Source organism: Eriocheir sinensis, chromosome 24, assembly GCF_024679095.1.
Source record: "Eriocheir sinensis breed Jianghai 21 chromosome 24, ASM2467909v1, whole genome shotgun sequence".
NCBI lineage: Eukaryota > Metazoa > Arthropoda > Malacostraca > Decapoda > Varunidae > Eriocheir > Eriocheir sinensis.
In genome coordinates, this window is record NC_066532.1 from 107670 (window position 1) to 117160 (window position 9491).

The following is a 9491-nucleotide window of genomic DNA, read 5'->3' on the forward strand; positions in this document are numbered from 1 at the left end:
AAAGAGGGTAAGAAGAAGGAAGGGAATAAGTAAGAATAACGAAGAGAGAGAGAGATAGAGAGAAGGGAAAACAAGAACACAGGAGACAGATGAAAGGAAGAGGAGAAAGAGGAGGATGGGAGATAAGAAGAAGATAGCAAAGGGGAGGAAGGGAAGAAGAGAGAGGAGGAGGAGGAGGAAGAAAAAGAAGAAGTAGAAGAGATTAACAGAGAGGAAAGGAAGAGGAGAAAGAGGAGGATGGGAGATAAGAGGAAGATAGCAAAGGGGAGGAAGGGAAGAAGAGAGAGGAGGAGGAGGAGGAAGAAAAAGAAGAAGTAGAAGTTAACAAAGAGGAAGGGAAGAGGAGGATGGGAGATATGAGAAAGATAGCAAAGGGGAGGAAGGGAAGAAGGAGGAGGAGGAGGAGGAAGAAAAACAAAAAGAAAAAGAGGATAACAGAGAGGAAGGGAAGAGGAGGAAGAGGAGGATGGGAGAGAAGAGAAAGGTAGCGAAGGGGAGGAAGGGAAGAGGAGAGAGGAGGAGGAGGAGGAAGAAAAACAGGAAGAAGAGGTTAAGAGAGAGGAAGGGAAGAGGGAGAAGAGGAGGATGGGAGATAAGCAGAAGATAGCGAAGGGGAGGAAGGGAAGAAGAGAGAGGAGGAGGAGGAGGAGGGAGAAAAAGAAGAAGTAGAAGAGGGTAACAGAGAGGAAAGGAAGAGGAGAAAGAGGAGGATGGGAGATAAGAGGAAGATAGCAAAGGGGAGGAAGGGAAGAAGAGAGAGGAGGAGGAAGAACCGCACAAAGAAGAAGAGGTTAACAGAGAGGAAGAGGAGGAAGGAAGGAAGATTTAAACAAGGGAAGAAGACAGGAAGCGAGGGAGAAGGGAGATAAAACAAAAAAACAAGAAGGGTGAGATATTAAAGAAAGAGAGGAAGGAAGGAAGAACGAAAGGAAGGGAGGGAGGGAATAATCTTGAAAAGTGAGAGAGGGAGAGGGAGAGAACACAACAAAAAGAATAACACAGAAAAAAAGAAAAAGGATTGAGGGAGAGAAGAAAGTGGAGGAGAGTAGGTCAAGGATGGAGAGAGAGAGAGAGAGAGAGAGAGAGAGAGAGAGAGAGAGAGAGAGAGAGAGAGAGAGAGAGAGAGAGAGAGAGAGAGAGAGAGAGAGAGAGAGAGAGAGAGAGAGAGAGAGAGAGAGAGAGAGAGATAAAGCCGACATATAAAAGAAAGAGAACAATACACACACACACACACACACACACACACACACACACACACAGGGTCAGGTCAGCGATAAGAAGTCGAAAAAGACACAAACAGGAACTTGAAAGGAGGAGGAGGAGGAGGAGGAGGAGTCAAACGGAGGACTAGGGAAAAAATAATGGTAATAATAATAATAATAATAATAATAATAATAATAATAATAATAATAATAATAGCAACAATAATTCCATCAATCTTCCCAAGCAATCCAAACTTTCAATGTCTCACGCCGTCATCTTTTCAGCCACATCATGATCTCTTTCTCCCCTTCCCCTTCTCCCCCCAGTTTCTAGCCCTCTCCCACCCTCCCCCTGCCCCTCTCCTCCCTTCCCCCTTTCTTCACTCACCTCCCCCTCCACCCCCCCACTCCGCTGTCTGGGTTATGGGGTGTCCCGGAGGCCTTGATAATCGATTTCTGACTTGTGTTGCTCTTGTGGTGACCGGGTAAAGGTAAAAAATAAGAGATTAGTAATACAGTGAACAATATATAAAAGACAATATAAAGTTGAATAATATAATAGTATACGAGAGTGTGTGGATTGCTCGGATGGCTTGTAGATAAAAGTGTGCATTGCCATAGAGTTCGTCTCCCCACCAATTATGTACTTTTGGTTAAGGAGCTTTTCCGTTTAACAAATTATCCCTAATGCTATTCCAGTGCGTTAGTCTCATTGTGAATATACATGTAAGATACACGTATATGGTCGCCTTTGTCAATAATCTACCTAGGTCATTTTTCGCCAATTTCCAGTTCTCTTGGCTGACTAATTATTTATTTACCCCCCCCCCCCCTCTCTCTCTCTCTCTCTCTCTCTCTCTCTCTCTCTCTCTCTCTCTCTCTCTCTCCTCCATCACTCCATATCTCCTCTCTCTACCTTCCTATCCCTATTCTCCCCCTTTCTCCACCTCCTCCTCCTTCACTTTCTCCCTCCGTCTCCTCCTAACAGGGCCGTCTGAACCAGCTGCAGGCCGAGGTGAGTCAGCTGGAGCGGCGCAGTGAGGAACTCGAGGCGCGCGTCAAGAGCTTCTTCAGGCAGCACCACGCCCTCGCAGCAGCCACCGACCAGATAGACCTCAAGCTGGAGGCGCTCAACAGGGCACACAAGGCGGTTTCGTCCTCGTAATAGCAAGCTTCTGTTTCGATGGTTCAGTAAGCGAGAGATGTCTATAGATAACAGAGCCGGTATTCTTGAACGTATTGGCGCCTCAGTTCCCCCCATTTAAAAAGCCTCTCGTAGAAGTTGCTGACTTTTCATAGACTGTTTTGTGATCCTGGTGATAATTTTGCACGGTCTCTACTCCCTGAACTGGAAAATCACCCATGAAAACCTGGCGAGTCTTCTCTGTGGCCTTAGAACATGGTCGTAGTGGGAGCCCGATATGTTCAAGAATATGGTCGGCTTTTCAAAGGAAAATCACCCATGAAAACCTGGCTGAGTCTTCTCTGTGGCCTTAGAAAATAGTCGTAGTGGGAGCCCGACACGTTCAAGACCATGGACCCTGGTCTGTTGCGCGCGTCTGTTAGTGTGTGTCTGGCCGGTGAAACTACCTGGAGTATGCATGAAATGGTCTTAATATAAAAGTTCTCATACTCACGTCTGTGTTAGTGTGTGTCTGGACCCTGGAGATGCCTATACTTGTATACTCCTAACTAATGTTAAATATAGCTTGAGGATGACTACGGTGCTTCTGTTGCTTACGCTCCTTGAAATGGATCCCAGTACCAACGTTGCCCAGTACCCTGTTTGCTTGATTTTTAGCTTGAATGCATTGTGCGCTTGGACGGAGATCAGAGCTCACTAAGAATCCTATATTCCTCTTGCACCTAGACCTTCTTAGGGGAGTGTTACTTAAGTAATAGTTACATGAAAGGAAAGAAAGAAATAGGACGGAAGGAAGGAAGGACGGAAGGGAGGAAGAATAGAAGGATAAGAGGAATATAGGAATCGAAGGAAAAGTGGAAAGGTAATCAGAAAAAAAAAGAAAAAAAAACATAGATAGATTAAAGGGCTTATTAATACAGTACCTTTTAGAAGACGCACTAAGCATAACAAACCTTCTTTTACCTTATTCTGTCTTTATTTACCTTCCAAACACGCGATACAAAGGAATGAATAAGGTTTTTGCGACTAAATAAGGAAGGGTGACAATTTTAGCGTGGTTTATCTTTCATTGAGTCACGAGAGAAAACGAAATGAATGGCCGTTTTCTCTCTCTCTCTCTCTCTCTCTCTCTCTCTCTCTCTCTCTCTCTCTCTCTCTCTCTCTCTCTCTCTCTCTCTCTCTCTCTCTAATAATAATAATAATAATAATAATACACTTCCTTCTATATACAAAAAGAAAACTACAGAAAAGGAAGAAAAAAAAGGAAAAAAAGAGAAAACAAACAAAAAGAAAATAAAGAAAGATTATACATAGGAAAGACAAAACAGAAGGCAATATACAAGAAAAATAATATAGGGAGAAGGAAATTGTAGGGAGAAATACAGGGAGAGGGAAAATAACACTTAACTCTCCTAAATGGACAGGGAGAAGGATGATAATAAAAAGGGAGAAGGAAAACAATATAGGGAGAAGGAAATACAGAGAGAAGGAAAACAATACTTAACTCCGTAAATGGACAGGGAGAAGGAAAATGAACAGGGAGAAAATGAACAGGGAGAAGGAAAGTGAACAGGGGGAAAATGGACAGGGAGAAGGAAAATGGACAGGGAGAAGGAAAATGGACAGGGAGAAGGAAAATGAACAGGGGGAAAATGGACAGGGAGAAGGAAAATGGACAGGGAGAAGGAAAATGGACAGGGAGAAGGAAAGTGAACAGGGGGAAAATGGACAGGGAGAAGGAAAATGGACAGGGAGAAGGAAAGTGAACAGGGGGAAAATGGACAGGGAGAAGGAAAATGGACAGGGAGAAGGAAAGTGAACAGGTGGAAAATGGACAGGGAGAAGGAAAATGGACAGGGAGAAGGAAAGTGAAAAGGGGGAAAATGGACAGGGAGAAGGAAAGTGAACAGGGGGAAAATGGACAGGGAGAAAATGGACAGGGAGAAGGAAAGTGAACAGGGGGAAAATGGACAGGGAGAAGGAAAATGGACAGGGAGAAAATGGACAGGGAGAAGGAAAGTGAACAGGGGAAAATGGACAGGGAGAAAATGGACAGGGAGAAGGAAAGTGAACAGGTGGAAAATGGACAGGGAGAAGGAAAATGGACAGGGAGAAAATGGACAGGGAGAAAATGGACAGGGAGAAAATGGACAGGGAGAAAATGGACAGGGAGAAAATGGATAGGGAGAAAATGGACAGGGAGAAAATGGACAGGGAGAAAATGGACAGGGAGAAAATGGACAGGGAGAAAATGGACAGGGAGAAAATGGACAGGGAGAAAATGGACAGGGAGAAAATGGATAGGGAGAAAATGGACAGGGAGAAAATGGACAGGGAGAAGGAAAATGGACAGGGAGAAAATGGACAGGGAGAAGGAAAATGGACAGGGAGAAGGAAAATGGACAGGGAGAAAATGGACAGGGAGAAGGAAAATGGACAGGGAGAAGGAAAATTAACAGGGAGAAGGAAAATGGACAGGGCGAAAATGGACAGGGCGAAAATGGACAGGGAGAAAATGGACAGGGAGAAAATGGATAGGGAGAAAATGGACAGGGAGAAAATGGACAGGGAGAAGGAAAATGGACAGGGAGAAGGAAAATGGACGGAGAAAATGGACAGGGAGAAGGAAAATGGACAGGGAGAAAATGGACAGGGAGAAAATGGATAGGGAGAAAATGGACAGGGAGAAAATGGACATGGAGAAGGAAAATGGACAGGGAGAAGGAAAATGGACAGGGAGAAAATGGACAGGGAGAAGGAAAATGGACAGGGAGAAGGAAAATGAACAGGGAGAAGGAAAATGATCAGGGAGAAAATGGACAGAAGGAGACAACAATAAAGTCCCTAAAATCCTACAAATACAGATTCCACTTTGCCAGACACATTAACTAACCTATTAAATGTCCCTGAGAGAAATAATATAACCTTACATTACATTCTCCACAACCATTGGCTTTAAGTCTGACTATGGAAAAATAAGATAAATTTGGGATTCGAGGCCCCTTACCAGGTAATCTCCTATATAAAGAGTACCGGATCCTACGGCAGCCAGGTATATGGTGGGCTATTAGTCAGAGAGGCGGTTTACCTGAGTCACACCTGCGCCACGCTTTCCTTCCCGCCCAGTGCTCTCTTCTCCCAGGCTGTGCGTGGCTAGCTAAGGTATTGTGGACGAGCGAAAGGCGGCTTGGTGTGAGGTGGAGGGAGATGGTATGATAGAAGAAGTATCAAAAGTTTACAGGAGATAGATAGATAGATAGATAGATTGGGGAGGCAGTGGCCGAGTGGTCAGCGTGCGGGCGTGGTGAGACATTGTTTAGCTACATTCGTGATCTTATTAACAGTGATACAGCATGGCAAGTTTGCGGAACGGTTACGAGGCGTACCTACTGATGCCACATGGCTGCTTCTGACAGAGGCTGGACATCACACGTGACTGCAGCCACAAAAAACTCTGGTATCGGTATCGGACCAATTTTGTAGTATCGGTATTGGTCCAAATTTTGGTGTCGATACATTTCTAGCAAAAGTGGGTGCATACGCGATAGCTGAGCGTGGCTGCGGTGTTCATATTCGAACCACTGGCCCTTTGATCCCATTACCCCGGGACACGGGCCAATGTGGAATCCGGGACTGCCACATTTTAGGGGAGGGAGGATGAACAGCTAGGTGAGCTGCACGCCGACTGCCTAGGACGAGATTGGAGCTTGGGACGGCGGAGTCATAGCCAGGCACTTTAACCACTACTCCATGCAGGCCCTATAGATATAGATAGATTGATAGAAAGATGGATAAAGACAGAGAAATAGAGATAGGGATATATATATATATATATATATATATATATATATATATATATATATATATATATATATATATATATATATATATATATATATTTTTTTTGTATGAAGAAAAATACCAGGGCTGGCAGAAGCATATATGCTGACTTCTGAATCTTTTAATAATTCGGTGACGTTTCGGAACGAGCATGTTCCATCTTCAGACCTAAAAGATACATACAGTGTGTCACATAACTTAAAAGACTTTCTTTCCTTTATCAAGTATATATATGTATATATATATATATATATATATATATATATATATATATATATATATATATATATATATATATATATATATATATATATATATATATATATATATATATATATATATATATATATATATATATATATATATATATATATATATATATACACAATAACAGACACAAATACAGAGAAAGAGAAAAAAAGGAGCTAGCAGAAAATTTGTATCAGTTTGTTTTTGTCCTCCTGTCTGTCTGTTCCTCAATATCCGTACAATACACACACACACACACACACACACACACACACACACACACACACACACACACAAACACACACACACACCCACACATGCCGGGACAGGACGGAGCGAGGCAGGCAGCATCTCACACTCCGAGGATCACCGAGGAAACATACCAACGAGAACTTTGCTTCTGGCGAACTCTGGAAGCTTTGATCCGAAGACTTTTTCCCTGACGTTACTTGCCTTTCATTTCCTCTCTCATATTTCCTCTTCGTGCGTCTTCAAGGAGGAGGATTATTTTTAGGGCGACTTCTACCGCTGCTTTGGATACTTTGTTTTGAGCTTAGTGGTAGTTTGCAGCCCGCCAGTGAGGATAACAATAGCGTCATTTATTATAGCGAGAAGAGATGGTAAGGAATGGAATACTGTGGCGGGTTTTGAAAGGTTTAGGATAGTTGAGAGAGAGAGAGAGAGAGAGAGAGAGAGAGAGAGAGAGAGAGAGAGAGAGAGAGAGAGAGAGAGAGAGAGAGAGAGAGAGAGAGAGAGAGAGAGAGAGAGAGAGAGAGAGAGAGAGAGAGAGAGAGAGAGAGAGAGAGAGAGAGAGAGAGAGAGAGAGAGAGAGAGAGAGAGAGAGAGAGAGAGAGAGAGAGAGAGAGTGGATAACGTTGGGAAAGGCCTTTTTACTCCTGCATTGTACTCGTAAAGTCAGATAAGAATAATGATAATGATGATGAAGATGATGATGATTTTAATAACGTAACAGGAAAAAAGGAAGCTAATTGGCAAATAAAAAAATTCAAGGAGGAAGCAAATAAACTAGCTGTCGGTACTCCTGCCAACAGTGTATAGTAGATTGATGCTGATGCTGATGATGGTGATGATGATGACGCGGCCCCAAGACAGGTAAGATCCTCGTTCACCTGAGTAATGGCTTGCCGTGTTGCGTTGTGTTGCCCTCGTGTGTTGCCGAGGTTAAAGGTGAGGTGTTGCGCGGGCACACGGAGGCTGCAGTGCATTTTATAGACCACATCGATCATGACGCAGGTGTGTGTGTGTGTGTGCTGATCTCGCACCGCACAGACGACATCCTTATATACTAAATCTCTCTCTCTCTCTCTCAACACTACAACCACCACCACCACCACCACCTTCACCATCACAAACACCATCGCCACAACGACCTCCACCACCTTCACCACTATCACAAAATCCAGCGACATAACCAACATCACCAACACCACCATCATAACCACTTCCACCACAACAACTACCACTACTACTTTTACAGCTACTACAACTACCACCACCGCCACCACCACCACTGCACACCTCATCAAGCAGTGTACCCTCGTGGGCTTTATCCTCATCAACTTCCAATGCCCTTCCCCCAGCGCCGCTTCGCCCACGCCCACTTCACACCCACACTCTGACCTAGAATCAAAGTGTCGCTGAGTTGGTTCTGCGCACTTAGTTCCCTTCACTCGTACAGACTCCCACTGCCTGCCTCTGCGACTCTATAAACCTTAAACCTCCATACCAGTAAAACAGTGGAGTAACCTCCTTAGAGATATCGTAACTAATTAAGAAACGCACACACTGACCTACAAAGTGTCAACGGAAGCCAGTCTTTTTTGCGTACTCCGTTCCCTTCTCTCTTACAGCGTCACACCGCGTGCCTCTGCAACCCTATAAGCCTTTACCTATACCAGCAAAACAGTATAGTAACCGCTTCATAGAGACAGTGACTGCTTAAGAAACCTACACACAGACCTACAAAGTGTCAACGGGAGCCTGTCTTTTTTGGGCACTCAGTCCCCTTCTCTCTTACAGCCTCACACCGCGTGCCTCTGCAACCCTTAAGCCTTTACCTATACCAGCAAAACTATAGTAACCGCTTTAAATAGATAGTGACTCCTGAAGGAACACACACAATGACCTACAAAGTGTCACCGGGAATCTGTTCTGTTCTGCGCACTCAGTTCCCTTCACTCGTATACGGCCTCCCACTGCCTGCCTCTGCGACTCTATAAACCTTAACCCCCATATCAGTAAAACAGTATAGTAGCCGCTTTATAGAGATAGTGACGTCTTAAGGATCCCACACACTGACCTACAAAGTGTAACCGGGAGTCTGTTCTGTTCTACGCACACAGTTTCCTTCACTCGTATACGGCCTCCCACCGCCTGCCTCTGCAACCCAATAAACCTTAACCCCCATACCAGTAAAACAGTATAGTATAGTGACCCCTTAAGGAACCGGGAGTCTGTTCTGTGCACTCAGTTCCCTTCACTCCGACAGCCTCACACCGCCTGCCTCTGCAACCCAATAACCCAATAACCCTTAAGTAAAATAGTTTAGCAAGCCCTTCAGAGATGGTGACTGCATAAGGAACTGAGTGGGTGATTCTCGTGCAAACATCAAGCCGCGTCCGTATGATCAATGATAACTTCTGAAGTGCCGATCGGTTATTTATCGTATATTAAAAGAACACTAATCCATCTTTTGCTTAGAGGATTTCACTTATTAACAACTCGGAAACTAATCACAGTCTCTCTCTCTCTCTCTCTCTCTCTCAAACACACAGAAATGGGTCAATTGTGCGCTATCTCCCTCTTCACACTTCCTCTTATTGTTTTTCCTTTTACAGTCAGGTTCATCTCTCTCTCTCTCTCTCTCTCTCTATATATATATATATATATATATATATATATATATATATATATTCTGCCTATCTATCAATCTATCAACTATCTATCTATCTATCGCTTTCTTTTAAACAGAACTGGTTCAATTTTGCATTAATTATCTCTCAGTCATCCTTATTTTTACCTCCTATAGTCAGGTT

At 43.8% G+C, this 9491-nt stretch overlaps 1 long non-coding RNA gene across 1 annotated transcript in view; it reads left to right on the top strand.

Annotated features, from left to right (window-relative positions):
* The window catches only part of LOC127002667 (uncharacterized), a 12468-nt gene extending 9788 nt beyond the window's left edge, over positions 1-2680 (top strand). Inside the window, exon 4 of the long non-coding RNA XR_007756391.1 lies at positions 2191-2680. This is a non-coding gene — a long non-coding RNA (uncharacterized LOC127002667). The remainder of the gene's footprint in view (positions 1-2190) is intronic.
* Positions 2681-9491: the final 6811 nt, after the last annotated feature.